The 26290-nt window shown below is 42.1% G+C and overlaps 1 long non-coding RNA gene across 1 annotated transcript in view; it reads left to right on the top strand.

The window, feature by feature from the left end:
- The window catches only part of LOC140678853 (uncharacterized), a 127090-nt gene that overhangs the window by 56699 nt on the left and 44101 nt on the right, over nucleotides 1-26290 (top strand). Inside the window, exons 2-3 of the long non-coding RNA XR_012050498.1 lie at nucleotides 4715-4753; nucleotides 7860-8042. This is a non-coding gene — a long non-coding RNA (uncharacterized lncRNA). The remainder of the gene's footprint in view (nucleotides 1-4714; nucleotides 4754-7859; nucleotides 8043-26290) is intronic.

Raw genomic sequence — 26290 nt, 5'->3', positions numbered from 1 at the left:
TTTCAGGTTCCATCCATCCATCCATCTTCTTCCGCTTATCCGAGGTCGGGTCGCGGGGGGCAGCAGCCTAAGCAGGGAAGCCCAGACTTCCCTCTCCCCAGCCACTTCGTCCAGCTCTTCCCGGGGGATCCCGAGGCGTTCCCAGGCCAGCCGGGAGACATAGTCTTCCCAACGTGTCCTGGATCTTCCCCGTGGCCTCCTACCGTGTCGGACGTGCCCTAAACACCTCCCGAGGGAGGCGATCGGGTGGCATACCGTATTTTTCAGACTATAAGTCGCAGATTTTTTCATAGTTTGGCCGGGGGTGCGATTTATATTCAGGAGCGACTTATGTGTGAAATTATTAACACATTACCGTAAAATATCAAATAATATTATTTAGCTCATTCACGTAAGAGACTAGACGTATAAGATTTCATGGGATTTAGCGATTAGGAGTGACATATTGTTTGGTAAACGTATAGCATGTTCTATATGTTATAGTTATTTGAATTACCACCTTAACATTTGACAACCAAACAATTACACAAGGCGAATCAGTAAAGAATCTGGGTATTATCTTCGACCCAACTCTCTCGTTTGAATCACACATTAAGAGTGTTACTAAAACGGCCTTCTTTCATCTCCGTAATATCGCTAAAATTCGTTCTATTTTATCCACTAGCGACGCTGAGATCATTATTCATGCGTTTGTTACGTCTCGTCTCGACTACTGTAACGTATTATTTTCGGGTCTCCCTATGTCTAGCATTAAAAAATTACAGTTGGTACAAAATGCGGCTGCTAGACTTTTGACAAGAACAAGAAAGTTTGATCATATTAGGCCTATACTGGCTCACCTGCACTGGCTTCCTGTGCACTTAAGATGTGACTTTAAGGTTTTACTACTTACGTATAAAATACTACACGGTCTAGCTCCGTCCTATCTCGTCGATTGCATTGTACCATATGTCCCGGCAAGAAATCTGCGTTCAAAGAACTCCGGCTTATTAGTGATTCCCAGAGCCCAAAAAAAGTCTGCGGGCTATAGAGCGTTTTCTATTCGGGCTCCAGTACTATGGAATGCCCTCCCGGTAACAATTAGAGATGCTACCTCAGTAGAAGCATTTAAGTCCCATCTTAAAACTCATTTGTATACTCTAGCCTTTAAATAGCCCCCCTGTTAGACCAGTTGATCTGCCGTTTCTTTTCTTTTCTCCTCTGCTCCCCTTTTCCTTGAGGGGGGGGGGGCACAGGTCCGGTGGCCATGGATGAAGTGATGGCTGTCCAGAGTCGGGACCCGGGGTGGACCGCTCGCCTGTGCATCGGCTGGGAACATCTCTACGCTGCTGACCCGTCTCCGCTCGGGATGGTGTCCTGCTGGCCCCACTATGGACTGGACTCTTACTATTGTGTTGGATCCACTATGGACTGGACTCTCACAATATTATGTCAGACCCACTCGACATCCATTGCTTTCGGTCTCCCCTAGAGGGGGGGGGGTTACCCACATATGCGGTCCTCTCCAAGGTTTCTCATAGTCATTCACATCGACGTCCCACTGGGGTGAGTTTTTCCTTGCCCGTATGTGGGCTTTGTACCGAGGATGTCGTTGTGGCTTGTGCAGCCCTTTGAGACACTTGTGATTTAGGGCTATATAAATAAAGATTGATTGATTGATTGAATGACTCTTACCATAATATGTTACGTTAACATACCACGCACGTTCTCAGTTGGTTATTTATGCCTCATATAATGTACATTTATTCAGCCTGTTGTTCACTGTTCTTTATTTTTTTTAAATTGCCTTTCAAATGTCTATTCTTGGTGTTGGCTTTTATCAAATACATTTCCCCAAGAAATGTGACTTATACTCCAGTGTGACTTATATGTTTTTTTTCCTTCTTTATTATGCATTTTCGGCCGGTGCGACTTATACTCCGGAGCAATTTATACGCCGAAATATACGGTAAACCCCTATAGACCCCTGAATATAAGACAACCTATCTCTTTCATGTAAAGGAGACAAATAACATCTTATATTATAGTTTATATGGTAAAACCTTCAATATCTCATTTTGTATGACATAAATGTTGTCATTCGAATTAAATCATTCCATTAGAGCAATGTTGACAAAAATAAAACACCTTATTGACCTGAATATAAGACGACCCCGACCTCTCCAGGTCAGCGATGTGAATGAGTGACAGGAAGACAAGCTCTGACTCTCTTGAAGAAAAGTGGTTTGTCGCCACCTGTTGGTTTGCATGTATAAACCCTTAGACCTCCAAATAAACGACTACTTGACAGGGGGATAAGTATTTATATATTTTATTTTCTGGTAAAACCTTAAATATCTCCTTTTAAACTACCTAAATGTTTAAACCACTCATAGAGAAACCGACTTTACTGACCTGTACATGTACGACGACCCCGATTTCCTCCAGGTAAGTGATGTGAATGAGTGACAGGAAGAAAAGCTCTGACTCGCTAGTGGAAAAGTTGTTTGACACGCTAACAAACAACAACGATGGAGACCAACGAGTCTTGGTAAGGAGATGGGTTTTATCCAAGAGGAGACTGAGGGCAGCAAGAAAGTAAAACTGAAAAGAAAAGAAAACCAATGTGGAGTTTTACTGTGTACCGTATTTTCCGCACTATAAGGCGCACCGGATTATTAGCCGCACCTTCAATGAATTGCATATTTCATAACTTTGTCCACCAATAAGCCGCCCCGGACTATAAGCCGCGCCTACGCTGCGCTAAAGGGAATGTCAAAAAAACAGTCAGATAGTTCAGTCAAACTTTAATAATATATTGAAAACCAGCGTTCTAACAACTCTGTCCCAAAATGTACGCAAATGTGCAATCACAAACATAGTAAAATTCAAAATAGTGCAGAGCAATAGCAACATAATGTTGCTCGAACGTTAATGTCACAACACACAAAATAAACATAGCGCTCACTTTCTGAAGTTATTCTTCATTCGTAAATCCTTCGAATTCTTCGTCTTCGGTGTCCGAATTGAAAAGTTGCGCAAGCGTGGGATCCAAAATGGCCGGTTCCGTCTCGTCGAAGTCATCGGAGTCAGTGTCGCTGTTGTTGTCCAGTAGTTCTGTGAATCCTGCCTTCCGGAAAGCTCGGACCACAGTTGTGACCGAAATATCTGCCCAGGCATTTACGATCCACTGGCAAATGTTGGCGTATGTCGTCCGGCGCTGTCTGCCTGTCTTAGTGAAGGTGTGTTCGCCTTCGGTCATCCATTGTTCCCACGCCGTTCGCAGTCGTGATTTGAATGCCCTGTTGACACCAATATCCAGCGGTTGGAGTTCTTTGGTTAATCCACCCGGAATGACGGCGAGTGTTGTATTTGTGTGCTTCACTTGTTTTTTGACACCATCTGTGATGTGGGCGCGCATAGAGTCGTATATCAACATGGACGGAGCTGTGTGAAAAAAGCCACCCGGCCTCTTCGCGTAAACTTCCCTTAACCACTCGCTCATCTTTTCTTCATCCATCCATCCCTTCGAGTTAGCTTTTATGATGACGCCGGCTGGAAAGGTCTCTTTTGGCAAGGTCTTCCTTTTGAATATCACCATGGGAGGAAGTTTCTGGCCATTAGCATGGCAAGCTAGAACCACAGTGAAGGACGACTTTTCATTCCCTGTGGTGCGAATATTCACCGTACGTGCTCCCGTTATATCAACAGTGCGGTTCACAGGAATATCAAAAGTCAGTGGAACCTCGTCCATGTTGATAATGTGCTCTGGCCGGATCTTTTTTTCAGCTATCTTGTTTTTACAATATGCACGGAAAGTAGCCAGCTTTTCTTTAAAGTCGTTAGGCAGTTGCTGTGAAATAGTGGTCCGTGTGCGGATGGAGAGATTGCGTCTTTTCATGAACCGGAAACACCAAGAAGCACCACCTTTAAAATCATCCAGGTGAAGTTCGCTTGCTAGCGTTGTTGCCTTCATTCGAATAGTGATGGTGCTGACACTTCTGCTTGCTGCTCTCTGCTCAACAACCCACTGTTCGAGTTTGTCCTCCAACAGTTGCCATCTTGCTTTGTTCCCTCGGAAACTCTGTTTTGTCTTCTTTACCTGGCGCAGGTCATCTTCTTGCTTCCTCCACCTACGCACCATTGATTCATTTATGTTATATTCTCTTGCTGCTGCTCTATTTCCGTGTTCTTCGGCATGACTTATTGCCTTAAGTTTAAATTCTGCGTTATAAGCGTGTCGCTTAGTAGGAGCCATTTTGTAGTCTGGTCTTTACAGATGTAAACACACAAAGGAAATGAAACGAAATATCCGCGCGCTTCTTTTTCTTCCGGGGGCGGGTGGTTGCTTACAGTAGAAGAAGAAGCGCTTCCTGTTCTATGGGGGCGGGTGCTTACCTTGGCGGTTGCTTGCGTAGAAGAAGAAGCGCTTCCTGTTCTACCGGGAAAAAAGATGGCGGCTGTTTACCTAAGTTGCGAGATCGAAACTTTATGAAAATGAATCTTAATATTAATCCATATATAAAGCGCACCGGGTTAAAAGCCGCACTGTCAGCTTTTGAGTAAATTTGTGGTTTTTAGGTGCGGCTAATGGTGCGGAAAATACGGTACTTGCCTCGCACGTGTGTTTGTTTGTCATGTCCATCCTAGTTAGAACCAGGCATGGTTCAAATCACACCCAAATGACTGACCTAGAAATTGTTCTTCTTTTTTTTTTCTTTTCCCTGTCTCTCAGTTCACCGCCACACATGAGCAACAAGACGGCAGAAGAACGGTGAGTAGTTGAGTAAAGAGTTATGAGCAAACATGGCGATGCAACTTTGAAACTTCAGAGTAGAAGAGCGTTGTCCTTGCGAGGGGATTGTTGCCTCCAGCAGTGGAGAACAAGGCGAACAGTCTTTTAGCCGGGCGCACCCTTGAATAATGCATCAGCCTCTGTGGAGCTGGGCAGATATACAGTATGGACGAGGGGAGGGGAGCGCCGTTTTTTTTTTGGTTTTTTTTGCCCCCTGGCATTGTTGGATAGATGAATAATGGATAGGTTAAATGCTTGTGTTTGGGACGAATTAGTATTGGAGCTGTTGATGTAATAATGTGACGCGCAGGGCTCTTTAAAGCTCACACACACTCAGATGTAGCGTGCATGCCAAGCATCAAATTCCCCTGCACACAGGCAGCGTGCCGCCTCTGCCACGGCAACCTCAGAAGGCGGAATAACGCCGGCATGAGTTCGGAGATTAATGTTACAAACCCCAAAACCAGTGAAGTTGGCACGTTGTGTAATTCGTAAATAAAAACAGAATACAATGATTTGTAAATCCTTTTCAACTTATATCCAATTGAATAAACTGCAAAGACAATATATTTAATGTTCGAACTGAGCAACTTAATTTTATTTTGCAAATAATCATTAACTTTGAATTTAATGGCAGCAACACATTGCAAAAAAGTTGGCACAGGAGCATTTTCACCACTGTGTTACATGGCCTTTCCTTTTAACAACACTCAGTAAACGTTTGGGAACTTAGGAGACCAATTTTTGAAGCTTTTCAGGTGGAATTCTTTCCCGTTCTTGCTTGATGTACAGCTTAAGTTGTTCAACAATCCGGGGTCTCCGTTGTGGTATTTTAGGCTTCATAATGCACCACACATTTTCAATGGAAGACAGGTCTGGACTACAGGCAAGCCAGTCTAGTACTCGGCACTCTTTTACTATGAAGCCACGCTGTTGTAACACATGGCTTGGCATTGTCTTGCTGAAATAAGCAGGGGCGTCCAAGATAACGTTGCTTGGATGGCAACATATGTTGCTACAAAACCTGTATGTACCTTTCAGCATTAATGGCGCCTTCACAGATGTGTAAGTTACCCATGCCTTGGGCACTAATACACCCCCATACCATCACAGATGCTGGATTTTGAACTTTGCGCCGATAACAATCCGGATGGTTCTTTTCCTCTTTGTTCCGGAGGACACAACGTCCACAGTTTCCAACAATTTGAAAGGTGGCACGGGTCATTTCAGCAAGACAATGCCAAGCCACGTGTTACATCAACGTGGCTTCATAGTAAAAGAGTGCGGGTACTAGACTGGCCTGCCTATAGTCCAGACCTGTCTCCCATTGAAAATGTGTGGCGCATTATGAAGCCTAAAATACCACAACGGGGGGTATAGCTCGGTTGGTAGAGCGGCCGTGCCAGCAACTTGAGGGTTCCAGGTTCGATTCCCGCTTTCGCCATCCTAGTCACTGCCGTTGTGTCCTTGGGCAAGACACTTTACCCACCTGCTCCCAGTGCCACCGACACTGGTTTAAATGTAACTTAGATATTGGGTTTCACTATGCAAAGCGCTTTGAGTCACTAGAGAAAAGCACTATATAAATATAATTCACTTCACTTCACTTCACAATGGAGACCCCGGACTGTTGAACAACTTAAGCTGTACATCAAGCAAGAATGGGAAATAATTCCACCTGAAAAGCTTCAAAAATTGGTCTTCTCAGTTCCCAAACGTTTACTGAGTGTTGTTAAAAGGAAAGGCCATGTAACACAGTGGTAAAAATGCCCCTGTGCCAACTTGTTTGCAATGTGTTGCTGCCATTAAATTCTAAGTTAATGATTATTTGCAAAAAAAAGTTCGACATTAAATATCTTGTATTTGCAGTCTATACAATTAAATATAAGTTGAAAAATGATTTGCAAATCATTGTATTCTGTTTTTATTCACGAATTCCCCAACGTGCCAACTTCACTGGTTTTGGGTTTTGTAATACTTGCAAATGAGACTCAGTAATTCAATAAGAAAACAGAATAGAGAGCACAGTTATCATTAAAAGCTCATTGTTATATGGTTCCTTAAAAAAATAGATTTTTATTATTAAACCACTTATTTAATTATTAACACCCAAAAGTACCAACAATTGGTTGTGCTGAGTTCTGGTATTGATTCCCATGTACAGAGAATTGGGAGCGTATCGGTTCAAATGTTAACCTTTTATTATTTGTTGAACTGCACGACACATTTTAAAGTATTTTTGCAAAGGAATTGGGTGAAATTCAGGATTTTTTTTTTTTGCATGAATACATAAAGGCAAAAAGTCCTTATTAACGTAATGCCATTGCCTCGTTTCAACCAAAGGGAACCAAAAACACCGCTAACTTTTTCCCCGTGTAGCTTCCCAGAGCAAAAGGAACACGGTTGGCCTCGTTACTCATTTAAAATCCGCTCCATAATTTGATCTTTGTAAAAACTTAAGTTGCTGCAGGTGTTTTTTTTTTTTCGGCAGGAGGAACGATAGCCCCGGGGCTCGGGAGCTGTGCGCACCGCTAGGGGCCCCCGTCGAGATTTCCCGTCATCCCCTCCCTTCGTCTGGCGTTTCAAATGGCGCGGCGTCTGAAGTTGCCCTTGGTTCTACACGTGTAGCAGTAATTATGAATGAGGGCGACTAAGATCTGTACAAAACCATCAAACATGGTACAGCTTGCTCGTATTGTAATAAAGATCAATAGACACGGCGGCATCAGTGGCGGTTTGGAGGGAGTGCATACTTACTTCCCTTTTCTCTCTCTCTCTCTCCATACTATCTAATGTGGCGCGTCCCTTTTAATTGCCGTTAGTCGCACTCATCTTGGAGACGGTGACAAAGGCGACGCATTATATTCAGCTGTGTTTGATAGTGGAGGCCAAGCACCCTAAGTAGAAGTGTGTTGATAATCCACACTCCAGCATATGTAGCACGTGTGCAGATATGACGCACGCCTCTTTGATGGGTGAACCCAGCAAAGGCGGTTTGCATGCCATGTAACGGTCGCTAATTGCAACCCAACTTTTCCCTTCACTTTTTTTTTTTTTTTTTTTTTTCCAACCTTCATTTTCGCAGCGAGCTCGCAGGTCATCTGACCAGAATGTGGAAGATGTGTAAGAAGCTGCAGATCAAACAGAGTTCTGTCTGACAGGAGGAGATAAAGAGACTGTCAGCATCGCCTCAGAACAAAGCAGCTTTGGCCCCAAAGCAAGCAGATCCCCGACGGCGGCGGTGCTGCTGTACGGAATCAAAACCAAGGTGGGTAAACCGAAAATGATGCTCCAGACATTCGGCGTGATAGAATAGTCAAGTCGGGCTTGCAAAGGGTTGCGTATTGATCTTTGGGAGGATGTTAGCTGGCTTCGTGTTCGGACATATTGTGGATTTGCGCCTAATTGCACACTTTAATAAATAATATTTGAACCTGTATGCCTTCATTTGATGGAAAATGGAAAGAAATAAGGTTTATTAACCTCTAAAGGCCTTAGTGGCCACATGCGTGGACAGCACCTTTTAGCTCTTATTTCCAAACTTGTGTACACTACTGAATTGGGGTCTTATGCCAACATATGGTGTCAGAAGAGTATAACATACAATGGAATGAGGGGAAAAAAAGTGTAAAAATAAAAAATAGCATGTCACTACACATGAAGTACACGTTTGTTACTTATGGACTAAGTAGAGATGTCCGATTATATCGGCCTGCCGATATATCGGCAGATAAATGCATTAAAATGTAATATCGGAAATGATCAGTATCGTTTTTTTTATTATCGGCATCGTTTTTTTATTTTATTTTATTTTATTTTTTTAATTAAATCAACATAAAAAACACAAGATACACTTACAATTAGTGCACCAACCCAAAAAACCCTCCTCCCCCATTTACACTCATTCACACTCATTCACACAAAAGGGTTGTTTCTTTCTGTTATTAATATTCTGGTTCCTACATTATATATTTATATTTTCAAGCCTTGCATAAATGTCTCTGCCAAAATGTAGAAAAAAAAATGTGTGTTGTTGTATTGTGCAGGTTTGAAATAAATACTTCAAATCAAATCAAATCAAATATATCAATATATATCAATACAGTCTGCAAGGGATACAGTCCGTAAGCACACATGATTGTGCGTGCTGCTGGTCCACTAATAGTACTAACCTTTAACACTTAATTGTACTAATTTTCATTAATTACTAGTTTCTATGTAACTGTTTTTATATTGTTTTACTTTCTTTTTTATTCAAGAAAATGTTTTTAATGTATTTATCTTATTTTATTTTATTAATTTTTTTTAAAAGTACCTTATCTTCACCATACCTGGTTGTCCAAATTAAGCATAATAATATGTTAATTCCACAATTGTATATATCGGTTGATATCGGTATCGGTTGATATCGGTAATTAAAGAGTTGGACAATATCGGAATATCGGATATCGGCAAAAAGCCATTATCGGACATCCTTAGGACTAATTACATCATATAAAAAGATGATTTTTAGTTTTTATTCTAATTTGGGTCCAATAAGCCCAAATAGCAAAGAGAAATACAAAAATCATGTAAACAAACGGCTTGGGCCTTAAGAGGTTAAGTGACCCATGAAACCTTGACTTTGTTGGACCAAGATTACACCAAAAGTCCTCTCTATGTATTATTTGCCCCAGTATCTGACCACAGAACTTTCCTCCAGAAGGTCTTATCTTTGTCCATGTGATGTCAGATGAAACAAAAATTGAGCTGTTTGGCCACAATACCCAGCAATATGTTTGGAGGAGAAAAGGTGAGGCCTTTAATCCCAGGAACACCAATCCTAGCGTCAAGCATGGTGGTGGTAGTACTATGCTCTGGGCCTGTTTTGCTGCCAATGGAACTGGTGCTTTACAGAGAGTAAATGGGACAATGGGGCGGCATGACGTAGTGGGTAGAGCAACCATGCCAGAAACCTGAGGGTTGTAGGTTCTTGACATCCAAATTGCTGCCGTTGTGTCCTTGGGCAGGACACTTCACCCTTCATTCACCCAGTGCCGCTCACACTGGTGAATGAATGATGAAGGGGCCGTAGGCGCGTATTGGCAGCCACGCTTCTGTCAGTCTACCCCAGGGCAGCTGTGGCTATGAAAGTAGCTTACCACCAGCAGGTGTGAATGAATGATGGGTTGTCAGTTCTCTATGAAGCGCTTTGAGTGTCTAGAAAAGCGCTATATAAATATAATCCATTAATGAAAAAGGATCATTACCTCCAAATTTTTCAGGACAACCTAAAATCATCAGCCCAGAGGTTGGGTCTTGGGCACAGTTGGGTGTTCCAACAGGACAATGACCCCAAACACACGTCAAAAGTGGTAAAGGAATGGCTAAATCAGGCTAGAATTAAGGTTTTAGAATGACCTTCCCAAAGTCCTGACTTAATTGTGTGGACAATGCTGAAGAAACAAGTCCATGTCAGAAAACCAACAACTTTAGCTGAACTGCACCAATTTTGTGGTCAAAAACTCAACCAGAAGCTTGTGGATGGCTACCAAAAGTGCCTTATTGCAGTGAAACTTGCCAAAGGACATGTAAGCAAATATTAACATTGCTGTATGTATACTTTTGACCCAGCAGATTTGGTCACATTTTCAGTAGACCCATAATACATTCATAAAAGAACCAAACTTCATGAATGTTTTTTGTGACCAACAAGTATGTGCTCCAATCACTCTATCACAAAAAAATAAGAGTTGTAGAAATTACTGGAAACTCAAGACAGCCATGACATTATGTTCTTCACAAGTGTATGTAAACTTTTGACCACGGCTGTACATATGCACATTAGCTTTAAGTGTTGTTAGCTAATAATAGCAATTTGAATAGCTAGCGTTAGCTGTCATTGAATGCAAATTCTATCATAAAAACAACGGGACTGCAAATTGTTAGTTATCTCTCTTGGACTGCTTTTGTATGTGTGCACACGTGTGGACGAGACCAAGGGTGAGTGACCGCCGTAAACACCAATCATATTATTCGGGTCGGTAAGAAAAAAAATTCACTTTATAAGTGTGAAAAATACAGACAATTGTCAAACAAATGTGTTTTGTTAAACCAGGGATCGGCAACCCAAAATGTTGAAAGAGCCATATTGGACCAAAAATACAAAATAAAAGCCTGTCCGGAGCCGCAAAAAATGTAAAGCCTTATATAAGTGTTAAAATGAAGGCAACACATGACGTAAGTGTTTATATTAGCTATATTAGACTACTATCAAATTGACTATGTGTCGCAGGCTGATGCAAATCTTTGTTGACAGAAATGTTGAAATGTAATATTTATTCTACATATTTTTACAACATTGGAAAACATTAGTAAAACAGAGGCTTTTCAGAGGGTGTGATAACTCTTGGAAATGACTGGCTTAGAATGTGATGTGTGTGTTCAAGTTGAAGGAAAGGGAAACTACAAATAAAATTAGCTCAAATGAGGCATAATGATGGAATATGTACATACAGCTAGCATACATAGCATGTTAGCATCGATTAGCTTGCAGTCACGCAGTGACCAAATATGTCTGATTAGCACTCCACACAACTCAGTGGCCTAGTGTTTAGAGTGTACGCCCTGAGATCGGTAGGTTGTGAGTTCAAACCCCGGCCGAGTCATACCAAAGACTATAAAAGTGGGACCCATTACCTCCCTGCTTGGCACTCAGCATCAAGGGTTGGATATGGAGGTTAAATCACCAAAATCATTCCCGGGCGCAGCCACCGCTGCTGCTCACTGCTCCCCTCACCTCCCAGGGGGTGAACAAGGGGATGGGAGAATGCAGAGGACACATTTCACCACACCTAGTGTGTGTGTGACAATCATTGGTACTTTAACTTTGACTTTAACTTTAACATCAACAAAGCTCACCTTTGTGGATTCACGCACAGCATAAAAAGTTTGATGGACAAATATAGACAAAGAAGGAGTGGCATAAAACACGTGAAATACCATGAATTGATTAACGTGGACCCCGACTTAAACAAGTTGAAAAACTTATTCGGGTGTTACCATTTAGTGGTCAATTGTACGGAATATGTACTGTACTGTGCAATCTACTAATAAAAGTTTCAATCAATTAATCAATCAAACGTCTTTCTGTGGCAGCATCAAGGAAAATTGTACATGCAAACAAATGACGGTGCGTTCAAGGACTTTAGGACAAAATGGCGCGCGCCAAACCCTCTCATCAGTGAAGCATGTTTAATGGAAACAGTGGGATTTCTAACAATTAGGAAGGTTTGTGTCATGTTTGTCCTCCTACAGAAACCATATTAAAACAAAAAATTATTTTTTTTCCTTACCTTTTTCCCTTTTCATACATTTTTGAAAAAGCTCCAGGGAGCCACTAGGGCAGTGTTGCCGACCCCCGTGTTAAAAAGTTCAAGTTAAAGTAGCAATTATTGTGTGGCGAAAACCATTAATGGTAACAGCTAGCCGGTGGTGTTCTTGCTATATTTTTTTGCTTTGAAAATGTGACTGTGAGGAAGTTGCAAGCAGAACCTTTAACTGTACTTAATCAGAATCAGAATAGTTTTTTATTGCCATTGTTTGAGAACGGGTTCACAAACTAGGACTTTTTCTTGGTGCAATCGTGCAACATAAAACACAGAATAGGTAATAACATGAGCTGTAACTGAGCTATCAGATCTTGTTATTGTTCATGTGCCGGATGGCCGAGGGGAAAAAAACTGTTCAGGTGGCGGGAGGTGTGGGTCTGGATGGACTGTAGTCTCCTGCCTGAGAGGAGAGGGGAGAATAGTTAGGGTGAGAAGAGTCAGCTGTGATCCGACCCACATGCCTCCTGGTCCTGGAGGAGAACAGGTCCTGGAGTGATGGGAGCTTGCCCTTTGAGACACTTGTGATTTAGGGCTATATAAATAAACATTGATTGATTGATTGATTGATTGCAGCCAATTGATTGATTGATTGAGACTTGTATTAGTAGGTTGCACAGTGAAGTACATATTCCGTACAATTGACCACTAAATGGTAACACCCGAATACGTTTTTCAACTTGTTTAAGTCGGGGTCCACTTAAATTGATTCATGATACAGATATATACTATCATATATACTATCAGCATAATACAGTCATCACACAAGATAATCATCAGGGTGTATACATTGAATTATATACATTATTTACAATTCGGGGTGTGGAGGGGGGGGGTTAGGTTTGGTTGTTATCATCAGTCATCAACAATTGAGAACAGAGAAATGGACATTGAAACAGTGTAGGTCTGACTTGGTAGGATATGTGCAGCAAGTAGTGGACAGAGAGAGAGAGAGAGAAAGAGAGAGATCAGAAGGCATAAGAAATATATCTGCATTTGATTGTTTACATTTGATTATTAACAATCCGGGGAGGGTGTTAGTTTAGGGTTGAAGTTGCCTGGAGGTGTACTTTTATTGCGGTTTTGAAGGAGGATAGAGATGCCCTTTCTTTTACACCTGTTGGGAGTGCATTCCACATTGATGTGGCATAGAAAGAGAATGAGTTAAGACCTTTGTTAGATCGGAATATAACGTGGTTAGTGGAGCTCCCCCTGGTGTTGTGGTTATGGCGGTCATTTACGTTAAGGAAGTAGTTTGACATGTACTTCCGTATCAGGGAGGTGTAGCGGATTTTATAGACTAGGCTCAGTGCAAGTTGTTTTACTCTGTCCTCCACCCTGAGCCAGCCCACTTTGGAGAAGTGGGTAGGAGTGAGGTGGGATCTGGGGTGGAGGTCTAGAAGTAATCTGACTATCACCTTCTCAGGAGCACGTACCATGCGCTGCAGTCGATGCTTATCCTGGACTGTGGTGCCGGGGCACCACACGGTGATGGAGGAGGTGAGGATGCCGCAGGAAGTACATCGTCTGCTGGGCCTTCTTGATGAGGGAGCTGATGGTCGGCTCTCACTTGAGGTCCTGGGTGATGGTGGTGCCCAAGAAACGGAAGGAGTCCACAATGGAGACGGGGGTGGGAAAGTCAATCAGGGTGAGGGGGGATGGTGGGGCTGTGACTTTCCTGAAGTCCATGATCATCTCCACTGTTTTCTGGGCGTTCAGCTCCAGGTTGTTGACGCCAGAGAGGTGGATTCGTCGCCATCCGAGATGAGCCCGATGAGGGTAGTGTCGTCCGCAAACTTGAGCGGCTTTACGGACTGGTGAGTGGAGCCCGCTTTCCATCGCCAGACTCGATATGTCGCCCCTCTTGGAGTGACGTCACCTACAGAACTGGAGCCCATTTCCCTGCATAGACAGTGTGGATAAAATCATGTAAAATTATCAATTTGATCACTTCATTGCATGTTTTTGTCGCCCTGGTCCATGATTACTTCAAAACTGATATGGTTCACATGAGCAAAAAAATATATATATATATATTGTGTTTTGTGGACTTGGAGAAGGCATTCGACCGTGTTCCTCGGGAAGTCCTGTGGGGAGTGCTCAGAGAGTATGGGGTATCGGACTGTCTGATTGTGGCAGTCCGCTCCCTGTATGATCAGTGCCAAAGCTTGGTCCGCATTGCCGGTAGTAAGTCGGACACGTTTCCAGTGAGGGTTGGACTCCGCCAAGGCTGCCCTTTGTCACCGATTCTGTTTATAACTTTTATGGACAGAATCTCTAGGCACAGTCAAGGCGTTGAGGGGATCCGGTTTGGTGGCTGCAGGATTAGGTCTCTGCTTTTTGCAGATGATGTGGTCCTGATGGCTTCATCTGGCCAGGATCTTCAGCTCTCACTGGATCGGTTCGCAGCTGAGTGTGAAGCGACTGGGATGAGAATCAGCACCTCCAAGTCCGAGTCCAGGGTTCTCGCCCGGAAAAGGTTGGAGTGCCATCTCCGGGTTGGGGAGGAGATCTTGCCCCAAGTGGAGGAGTTCAAGTACCTCGAAGTCTTGTTCACGAGTGAGGGAAGAGTGGATCGTGAGATCGACAGGCGGATCGGTGCGGCGTCTTCAGTAATGCGGACGCTGTATCGATCCGTTGTGGTGAAGAAGGAGCTGAGCCGGAAGGCAAAGCTCTCAATTTACCGGTCGATCTACGTTCCCATCCTCACCTATGGTCATGAGCTTTGGGTTATGACCGAAAGGACAAGATCACGGGTACAAGCGGCCGAAATGAGTTTCCTCCGCCGGGTGGCGGGGCTCTCCCTTAGAGATAGGGTGAGAAGCTCTGCCATCTGGGAGGAGCTCAAAGTAAAGCCGCTGCTCCTCCACATCGAGAGGAGCCAGATGAGGTGGTTCGGGCATCTGGTCAGGATGCCACCCGAACGCCTCCCTAGGGAGGTGTTTAGGGCACGTCCGACCGGTAGGAGGCCGCGAGGAAGACCCAGGACACGTTGGGAAGACTATGTCTCCCGGCTGGCCTGGGAACGCCTCGGGGTCCCACAGGAAGAGCTGGACGAAGTGGCTGGGGAGAGGGAAGTCTGGGCTTCTCTGCTTAGGCTGCTGCCCCCGCGACCCGACCTCAGATAAGCGGAAGAAGATGGATGGATGGATGGATACATATAAAATAATAGCCATTTCTTCCATAGACACCGTAGCCTCATGCTCTTTCTTTATTTCTTGTAAACGTCAATAGAAGAGGACACAAATGGAATACGAGCCGCTTACATTTTTTTCTCCCATTTCTGAGGGCTCTGTCTACTCTTATTTCCCCGTTTTTCCGCAGGTTCTGACTCAGTCTTCCTCCCCTCGAGAGTGCTCCTAAATTGGCTTCAGTCTTCGAAATTGATTCCCTCTAAACTCCGACCAAAAGCTTCTCCATTCAAGTGAAAATCATTAAACTCATCGCTGTAAAATTACACTCCTCTCATTTGGTCCGAGTCAGTTTGCTTGGAGAGGTCCACACTCTCCTCATATTGCCATCTTTTGGAAATGTATGCAGGCTAACCCCTTCTTTAGTTGTATTGCTACAACCTGCAACAATGCATCTGGCAGACATATTGGATCGTTCATTCAAATTCTGCGTGAAAATACCATGATTCGAGATGAAGATGTTAACAAAACACAAACAACACAATACGGACTTTCCTCCAGTCTTCTGTTGGTGACGTCAGCAGGCTGATGCAGATCCGCACACATTTCGGAGCTAAAAGAGGGCTTTCCAAAATGTGCTGAAACTCGTTAGAAAACAAGTCTAAGGCCCCGTTTACACTGCACACCAAATCTAATTTGTTGTGCCTCAAAGTGCTTCAAATTCAGGCCACATCGGGAGGTAGTCCGGAATCCGATTGGAATCTGATCTTTTCAAATGTGACTGCAGTCTATAAACACAATGCAACCTGAATGCGATTATTTTCCTAAGCTTTGGGCGAGCTACGTCACTCGTGGAAATGGATATTTCATCACAATATCCGGTTTCGGTTTTTATTTCAGACGACCGAATTTTCGGTGGATCACTGGTCAATAGTGCACAAATAATAGGCTGCATGTAATATAAGAATATATATTTTGATCCTGAAGAAATAGTGATTATTGAATTGACGCTGTGGCGTATTTGCTTACATGTGAGTTGAAAAATAAAGCTAATGTAGACCCACGCTGATGTCCATGTCTCCTCTACTTAACAGCCATTAATAGTATAGAACCCTCCCAAATATATTACACTCTATATCAGGGATCGGCAACACAGAATGTTGAAAGAGCCATATTGGACCACAAATACAAAAAAGTAATGGGTCTGGAGCCGAAAAAAATTAAAAGACTTATATAAGTGTCATAATGAAGACTTTTTTGATTGAGACTTTTATTAGTAGATTGCACAGTGAAGTACATATTCCGTACAATTGACCACTAAATGGTAACACCCGAATAAGTTTTTCAACTTCTTTAAGTCGGGGTCCACTTAAATTGATTCATGATACAGATATATACTATCATATATACTATCATCATAATACAGTCATCACACAAGATAATCATCAGAGTATATGCATTGAATTATTTACATTATTTACAATCCGGGGTGTGGGATGTGGAGGGGGTGGGGGGGTTAGGTTTAAACTGGTTTAAATGTAACTTAAGATATTGGGTTTCACTATGTAAAGCGCTTTGAGTCACTTGAGAAAAAGCGCTATATAAATGTAAATCACTTCACTTCAGTCATCAACAATTGTATCATCAGAGAAATGGACATTGAAACGGTGTAGGTCTGACTTGGTAGGATATGTACAGCAAGTAGGAGAGAGGGAGAGAGAGGAAGGGAGAGAGAGAGAGGGAGAGAGAGAGAGAGAGAGAGAGAGAGAGAGAGAGAGAGAGCAAGCATAAGAAGAAAGCATAAGAAAAAGCATCTACATTTGATTATTTACATTTGATTATTAACAATTCGGGGAGGGTGTTAGTTTAGGGTTGAAGTTAATGAGTTAAGACCTTTGTTATATCGGAATCTGGGTTTAACGTGGTTAGTGGAGCTCCCCCTGGTGTTGTGGTCATGGCGGTCATTTACGTTAAGGAAGTAGTTTGACATGTACTTCGGTATCAGGGAGGTGTAGCGGATTTTATAGACCAGGCTCAGTGCAAGTTGTTTTACTCTGTCCTCCACCCTGAGCCAGCCCACTTTGGAGAAGTGGGTAGGAGTGAAGTGTGATCTGGGGTGGAGGTCTAGAAGTAATCTGACTAGCTTGTTCTGGTATGTTTGGAGTCTAGATTTGAGGGTTTTGGATGTGCTAGGGTACCAGGAGGTGCATGCGTAATCGAAAAAGGGTTGAACGAGAGTTCCCGCTAGAATCCTCATGGTGCTTTTGTTGACCAGAGAGGAGATTCTATAGACAACACATGATCCATATTAGTTATATTAGCCTACTATCAAAATCACTTTAAAAGTCTTATATAAGCATAATGATGCAATATGTCCATACAGCTAGCCTAAATAGCATGTTAGCATGGATTAGCTTGCAGTCATGCAGTGACCAAATATGCCTGATTAGCACTCCAACAAGTCAATAACATCAACAAAGCTCACCTTTGTGCATTCACACACGGTATAAAATGTTTGGTGGACAAAATGAGACAAAGAAGGAGTGGCATAAAACACAACTTTCTGTGGCGGCGTCGGAGAAAGTTATACATGTAAACAAACTGTTGAGTCACAGTCCACCCAACGGTGAGTTCAAGGGCCGCTGAAATTAGTAGGACAAAACGGCGCTGACCAAATACTCTCATCAGTGAAGCATAAACATATTCAACGGTGGGATTTCTAACAATTAGGAAGGTTTGTGTCGTGAAATCATATAAAAACAAAAAAAAATGTTCACCCCATTTTTTTCAATTTCCATACATGTTTGAAAAAGCTCCATGGAGCCACCAGGGCACCGCTCAAGAGCCGCATGTGGCTCTAGAGCCGTGAGTTGCTGACCACCGCTCTACATATATCAATTTATACATTATATTGCTTTAATTTACTTTAACGTTAAAAAAACACTGATGTTTAAGGTGTTGCGACTTTTATTTTATTTTGTAGTAGTAGCGACTTCCTCCCGGCCAATTTACTTTGTTTTCCGTTTATCGACGTACGCACGCAAGTGACGTCGAGGCCACATTGGGGCCACATTGAGGCCTGTGCGCGTTCACACTGGAGTCCGATAAATATCACATTTTACTTGCAGTGTAAACAGTCTGCTGGAAAAAAATCTAATCTCGAAAAAATCTGATTTGCGCCACTTTGGCCAGATGACACAACTGAGTTTTGTTCAAGGGAGAACACACAGAAGATAATACAAATAATAACAGAAGAGATAAACAAGTTAAAAAGATGGTTTGACAAAAACAGATTATCTTTGAAACTCAGCAAAACTAAAATATTGCTATTTGGTAACAGTAGAAGGGAAAGTCGAACACAAATACAAATAAGTAGATATTAAAAAAGTTAAAATAAAACACATTTTTGGGTGTAATAATAGATGATTAAATGAACTGGAAACTTAATGTAAAAAAATATACAACATAAAGTAGCAAGAAACACGTCAATAATGAATAAAGCAAAACATGTTTCTATAGAAAAATTCATTCCATATTCTTTACTGCTCGCTAGTGTTACCATATCTGAGTTATTGTGTAGAAATATAGGGAAACAACTACAAATGTGCACATCATTCACTAACTATGTTACAAAAAATATCTATTAAGAATAATACATCCATCCATCCATCCATCCATTTGCTACCGCTTATTCCCTTCGGGGTCGCGGGGGGGCGCTGGAGCCTATCTCAGCTACAATCGGGCGGAAGGCGGGGTACGCCCTGGACAAGTCGCCACCTCATCACAGGGCCAACACAGATAGACAGATACATAATGTTGGATATAGAGAACATACAAAACGTTATTTATTGAATCAAAAATATTGAAATTCAAAGATTTAGTACATTTGCAAACACCTAAAATTGTGTACAAAGTAAACTAAAACCTGCTACCCAAGAATGTACAACAATTCTTCTCAACAACTGAGAAGAAATATAACCTTGGAGAAAAATGTAATTTCAAACATTTGTATGCACATACAACACTTAAGACCTTTAGCATATCAGTATGTAGAATTAAATCATGGAATGCATTAAGCAAAGAAATCAAACAAAGCACCAATAATATTCAGTTTAAGACACTGTTCAAACTACAAGTGTGTACAAAGTCCAAAGAAGAACAATTATCGTAAATATCTTGAACCATTAAAAAAAAGAGAAACAATGATTATTTATGTATTTAATATTTGTTTACTGACTTATGGTATATTTATTTATTTATTATGTATTTATTTATTCACTGTTCTGTTACAAACAGAGAACAACTAAATGGGATAAGACTGGTATGATATGAAAAGGGGTAGGATTAAATAAGCTCTGCTTCTTCCTACTCCATTACGGACACACTGTAATAAAACAAATGTGATGCATTACATTGTATCGTATTGTATGCATGTTTGAAATAAACTGAACTGAACTGAAGTGAGTGAACATTGAAATTAAATTATAATTTTTTGAGAAATGATTGGGGATCCAAAAGGGCCCCACTCATAAAAGTGTTAAAAATAAGTCATACATTTTTATATTTTACTTTCTACGCCTAAGTCTCGAGATCAATCAATCAATCAATGTTTATTTATATAGCCCTAATCTAATATTGTTTGTTGTATCTTTGTCATAGAAAAATTATTTTTTTATGGCAAAAACACAAAAAAATTAATATTTTCCCTGCAAATATTTTAAAGTGAACATTCTGATGTGACACAATTGAGGCCTTGAATCGGTAAATAATTCACAGCAACATTAATTACAATTCATTATTATTTTTTGAGCAGTATCGGCTTTAATGGATCAAGTGTCCTTAACATTATCAATAGTAGCCTCTCTTCTGGAATAGTTCCAGTAGAGTTTAAACATGCAGTGGTACGACCTCTACTTAAAAAACCCAGCCTCGACCCCTCTCTCCTCTCTAACTTCAGACCTATCTCTAATCTTCCATACATTTCCAAAATATTAGAGAAGGTTGTCTACAGTCAGTTGTTGCCCTTCTTAGAGGATAATGGTATCACTGAGCTGTTCCAGTCCGGTTTTAAAGCCCTCCACAGCACAGAGTCAGCGCTTCTAAAAGTTTTTAACGATATCCTCCTGTCCACTGATTCTGGTAAATATGTTGTCCTGGTGCTTTTAGATCTGTCTGCTGCGTTCGACACCGTCGACCACGCCACCTTAATCACTCGTCTTGAGAACTGTGTGGGCATTAAGGGCGCCGCCCTCAACTGGTTCCGGTCGTACCTAACCGACAGGAGTTTTTGTGTAAAAGTAGACAGTTTTATGTCGTCCACAGCTCCTTTACCACATGGGGTCCCCCAGGGCTCAATCCTTGCCCCAATTTTATTTGCGCTTTACCTTCTCCCCCTTGGTTCTATTTTTAGGAAGTACAGTATTGCATTTCATTTTTATGCCGATGATTGCCAGATTTATTTTCCCATGGCACAAAATAACACGGTTCAACGTCTTATTGACTGCCTGCACGACATCAAAGTCTGGCTTTCAGCTAACTTCCTGAGCCTAAATGAAGATAAAACAGAAGTTATATTGTTCGGTCCAAGTCACTCTCCCTCCCCCAACGTTGACCTCGGCACTCTGACCCCGTATCTCAGCGACTCTGTCACAAACCTGGGGGTAAAGTTTGACTCAGATTTTAAATTCGAAAAACAAATCAGCAGCGTCGTTCAAAAAAGCTTTTATCAATCACGCCAAATAGCGAAAGTGAAACCGCTTCTATCAAGACATGATCTTGAGAAATTAATCCACGCTTTTATCTCGACTCGTTTTGATTATTGTAATGCCCTGTATGTTGGCATTAGCCAGGCCTCCCTCGCCCGCCTGCAGCTCGTGCAGAACTCTGCTGCTCGTCTGCTAACACAGACCCGCAGACGTGAGCACATCACCCCTATTTTAGCGTCCCTTCACTGGCTCCCTGTGCGTTACCGAATACATTTTAAACTCCTTTTATTTGTTTTTAAATGTCTAAACAACCTCGCGCCAACCTATCTCTCCGACCTCCTTCAGCCTTACTGCCCCACCCGATCCTTAAGATCAGCCGATCAGCTGCTGTTGACGGTCCCTGACACAAGGCTGAAGCTTAGAGGTGACAGAGCTTTCGCCGTTGCTGCTCCCAAGCTCTGGAACGACCTACCCCTGAGTGTTAGACAAGCCTCCTCTCTTCCTGTTTTTAAATCTCTCTTAAAAACATACTTTTATTCCATGGCTTTTAACACTGAGTGATATCCATCCTGCAATGGCGCCCCATAATACACCTGCTGTGATCCTGTTTTTATGTTTTTATGTTTTTATTAATTCTATTTTAATTATTTATTTTTTATCGTGTTCTGTTTGTGTTGTGTTGTGTTTGCTCGGTACTCGTTTTATCTTTTAACCTGCTCATTGTACAGCACTTTGGCTACCCCTGTGGTAAATTTTAAATGTGCTCTATAAATAAAGTTGATTTGATTTGATTTGATTTAAAGTTAAAAAAAAAATGCCTGTATGGCAGCTCTGTGTTATTAGAGTCAACATTGCAACTAGTTCTCGTTACATTTCACCTGTTTGCTCTTTTATTCCACTTTTTAATGTATTTAATTTTTTTTTAAATAGTATTTTAGAATGTGCCACGATCAGTTAAAATTAGCGGCCCGCGAGCCTCACTTTGGACATCCCTGCTCTAGAGTAACGATACTCTTGCTTGAGTTTAATTTTAAGCTACTCCATCCACCTCTGCCCATAGCCATTCCCCTTCACATAATAAAGATAAACACAACAATGCTTACTTGTGCCACATTGCAGAGCAGTGGGAAATTGCCAATCTAACCATATAAGGGCCCTGGAACTTCTCTTGAACTCACCCAGAACCCTGACTGTATTGTGAATTGACAATTTTAAAGGTAGTGTGTCTTTATAAGTCACGCTATATAACAACCTTATTCACAACCTGTCCAGCATGGAACGCAGCACGGTGGAACAGGGGTTAGTGCATGTGCCTCACAATAAGAAGGTCCTGAATAGTCCTAGGTTCAATCCCGGGCTCGGGATCTTTCTGTATGGAGTTTGCATGTTCTCCCCGTGACTGTGTGGGTTCCCTCCGGGTACTCCGGCTTCCTCCCACCTCCAAAAACATGCACCTGGGGATAGGTTGATTGGCAACACTAAATTGGACCTAGTGATGAGGTGGCGACTTGTCCAGGGTGTACCCCGCCTTCTGCCCGATGGCAGCTGAGATAGGCTCCAGCACCCCCCGCAACCTCAAAAGGGACAAGCGGTAGAAAATAAATGGATGGATGTCCTGCATGGTTACTTTGTATGATTCCAGTATACCCTTAGTTTTGAGTTAAAATATTATCCATCCCTCCATCCATTTTCTACTGCTTGTCCCTTTCGGGGTCACAGGGTTAAAATATGATGTATTAGAAAAATAGGGGGGAAAAAATCAATCTAATCCACTTTATTTATATGGCACATTTAAACAACAAAATCTTTCCAAAGTGCCGCACAAAGAATATTAAAAACAATATTCAAATATTATCCTTAGCTCCACCAATGACTGAATAAAAACAAAAAATAAATACATATAAAACCAATATAAAATAAATAGGATTAAAAACGATTTTAAAGGGTAAAACTAATTAAAACAGTAAATAGAAATCAAAATTTTAAAAACTCAGAGGACAACAAAGGACCACACAACTCACGTAGTGTTAAAAGCCAGAGAATAAAAGTGGGTCTTCAGACGAGACTTAAAACACTCCACTGTGGGAGCAGTTCGAAAAAATGTCCAAAAAGACAATACATTTGCCAGTAAAACAGTTTTTTTCCTTTTTGATTGTAGCCAACTACTGTATTTTTCGGAGTATAAGTCGCACCGAAGTATAAGTCGCACCTGCCGAAAATGCATAATAAAGAAGGAAAAAAACATATATAAGTCGCACTGGAGTACAAATCGCATTTTTGGGGGAAATTTATTTGATAAAACCCAACACCAAGAATAGACATTTGAAAGGCAATTTAAAATAAATAAAGAATAGTGAACAGGCTGAATAAGTGTACGTTATATGAGGCATAAATAACCAACTGGTATGTTAACGTAACATATTATGGTAAGAGTCATTCAAATAACTATAACATATAGAACATGCTATACGTTTACCAAACAATCTGTCACTCCTAATCGCTAAATCTGACGAAATTTTATACGTCTAGTCTCTTACGTGAATGAGCTAAATAATGTTATTTGATATTTTACGGTAATGTGTTAATAATTTCACACTTAAGTCGCACCCCCGGCCAAACTATGAAAAAAAACTGCGACTTATAGTCCAAAAAATATGGTAGTTCAAAAACAATGATAGCCCAAATTTCCCAGTAGTACTTGAACACATCACCACTTCACTTCTCGTACATACCGTATTTTCCGCACCATTAGCCGCACCTAAAAACCACAAATTTACTCAAAAGCTGACAGTGCGGCTTTTAACCCGGTGCACTTTATATATGGATAAATATTAAGATTCATTTTCATAAAGTTTCGTTCTCGCAACTTCGGTAAACAGCCGCCATCTTTTTTCCCGGTAGAGCAGGAAGCGCTTCTTCTTCTACGCAAGCAACCGCCAAGGTAAGCACCCGCCCCCATAGAACAGGAAGCGCTTCTTCTTGTACTGTAACCAACCACCCGCCCCCGGAAGAAGAAGAAGCGCGCGGTGCATGCTGGGATATGTGACGTTTCATTTCCATTTGTGTGTTTATGTAAAGACCCCAAAATGGCTCCTATTAAGTGTGTTGTCTGTCTAATTATAAATAATGCAGACGAGGCGTGTTAACTGAGTTCTCAACGTTTACTCACAGCGTGCTCATAACCACATTCTAACTCCCAGCATACAACGCTTCTCAGGGCTACCGCGCATGCTCGTAACTATTGTTGCATGCTGGGTAGTGTAGTTGTTATATTTGCTAGCTCATAACATCACATTGAGAGACACGCTTACGCGCTTAATTCAATACTCGCCGTCATTCCGGGTGGATTGACAAAAGACCTCCAGCCGCTAGATATTGGTGTCAACAGGGCATTCGAAGCTAGACTGCTAACTGCGTGGGAACAATGGATGACAGAAGGCGAACACACATTCACTAAGACAGGGAGGCAGCGCCAGACGACGCCAACATCTGCCAGTGGATCGTAAATGCCTGGGCAGATATTTCGGTCACAACTGTGGTCCGAGCTTTCCGGAAGGCAGGATTCACAGAACTGCTGGATAACAGTGACACTGACTCCGATGACTTCGACGAGACGGAACCGGCCATTTTGGATCTCACATTTGCCCAACTTTTCACTTCGGACACCGAAGACTAAGGATTTACGAATGAAGAATAACTTCAGAAAGTGAGCGCTATGTTTATTTTGTGTGTTGTGACATTAACGTTCGAGCAACATTATGTTGCTATTGCTCTGCACTATTTTGAATTTTACTATGTTTGTGATTGCACATTTGCGTACATTTTGGGAGTGAACAGAGTTGTTAGAACGCTGGTTTTTAATATATTATTAAAGTTTGACTGACCTATCTGACTGTTTTTTTGACATTCCCTTTAGTGCAGCGTAGGCGCGGCTTATAGTCCGGGGCGGCTTATTGGTGGACAAAGTTATGAAATATGCCATTCATTGAAGGTGCGGCTAATAATCCGGTGCGCCTTATAGTGCGGAAAATACGGTACTAGTCCAAATGTACCAGCAGCAGCACCAATTTAGCACCACATTTTAGTTTTTTGATCAACAAGTAAGAAACATTCACACTTTGGTAGAAATTCTCATAATATGGGGTGCATGCTATAATCCATTTTTGCAGTTTTTAAGTTAGTATGCTGACAAAAGAGAATCCAAAATGGCAGTCTTAGTGAACCAGGAAGTAACCTATACAAGCTAGCAAACAAGTGGACAAAAAACCCCACAGGTAAGCAATTTGCTTTTCATTTATTTTGCTTTTCTCTTCTTTTTTTTTGCCTTGGAGGAGGTTTTTGCTTTAAAGAATGATACTCTAGTGATGTAAATGTTTCTTTGTCCAAAAAAGTTATTGCTTGAGCAACCACTTCACAGGCAGTGTTAGGTTTGCCAACTCCCGGAAAAGAAAATAAGGGAAACTGGCAGTGCTGGTCAACCTAATTTATTATTATTATTTTTTTTTTAATTGTGTGAAAGACCCGCGTCCGGGCGAGGGAAATCTGGGTTCCTTGTCAGTGTTCCTCATAGAGATCTTCGAGCTGCTCTTTGTCTGATCCCTCACCTAGGACCAGTTTGCCTTGGGAGACCCTACCAGGGGGCATAAAGCCCCCGGACAACATAGCTCCTAGGATCATTGGGACACGCAAACTCCTCTACCACGTTAAGGTGGCAGCTCAGAGAGGAGTCTACATGTGTTTTGTGGACTTGGAGAAGGCATTCGACCGTGTCCCTCGGGAAGTCCTGTGGGGAGTGCTCAGAGAGTACGGGGTATCGGACTGTCTGATTGTGGCAGTCCGCTCCCTGTATGATCAGTGCCAGAGCTTGGTCCGCATTGCCGGTAGTAAGTCGGACACGTTTCCAGTGAGGGTTGGACTCCGCCAAGGCTGCCCTTTGTCACCGATTCTGTTCATAACTTTTATGGACAGAATTTCTAGGCGCAGTCAAGGCGTTGAGGGGATCTGGTTTGGTGGCTGCAGGATTAGGTCTCTGCTATTTGCAGATGATGTGGTCCTGATGGCTTCATCTGGCCAGGATCTTCAGCTCTCACTGGATCGGTTCGCAGCTGAGTGTGAAGCGACTGGGATGAGAATCAGCACCTCCAAGTCCGAGTCCATGGTTCTCGCCCGGAAAAGGGTGGAGTGCCATATCCGGGTTGGGGAGGAGATCTTGCCCCAAGTGGAGGAGTTCAAGTACCTCGGAGTCTTGTTCACGAGTGGGGGAAGAGTGGATCGTGAGATCGACAGGCGGATCGGTGCGGCGTCTTCAGTAAT

Source organism: Nerophis lumbriciformis, linkage group LG06, assembly GCF_033978685.3.
Source record: "Nerophis lumbriciformis linkage group LG06, RoL_Nlum_v2.1, whole genome shotgun sequence".
Classification (NCBI taxonomy): Eukaryota; Metazoa; Chordata; class Actinopteri; order Syngnathiformes; family Syngnathidae; genus Nerophis; species Nerophis lumbriciformis.
Note: the sequence above shows the minus strand (reverse complement) of the source record. Positions and strands in the feature narration are given on the sequence as shown.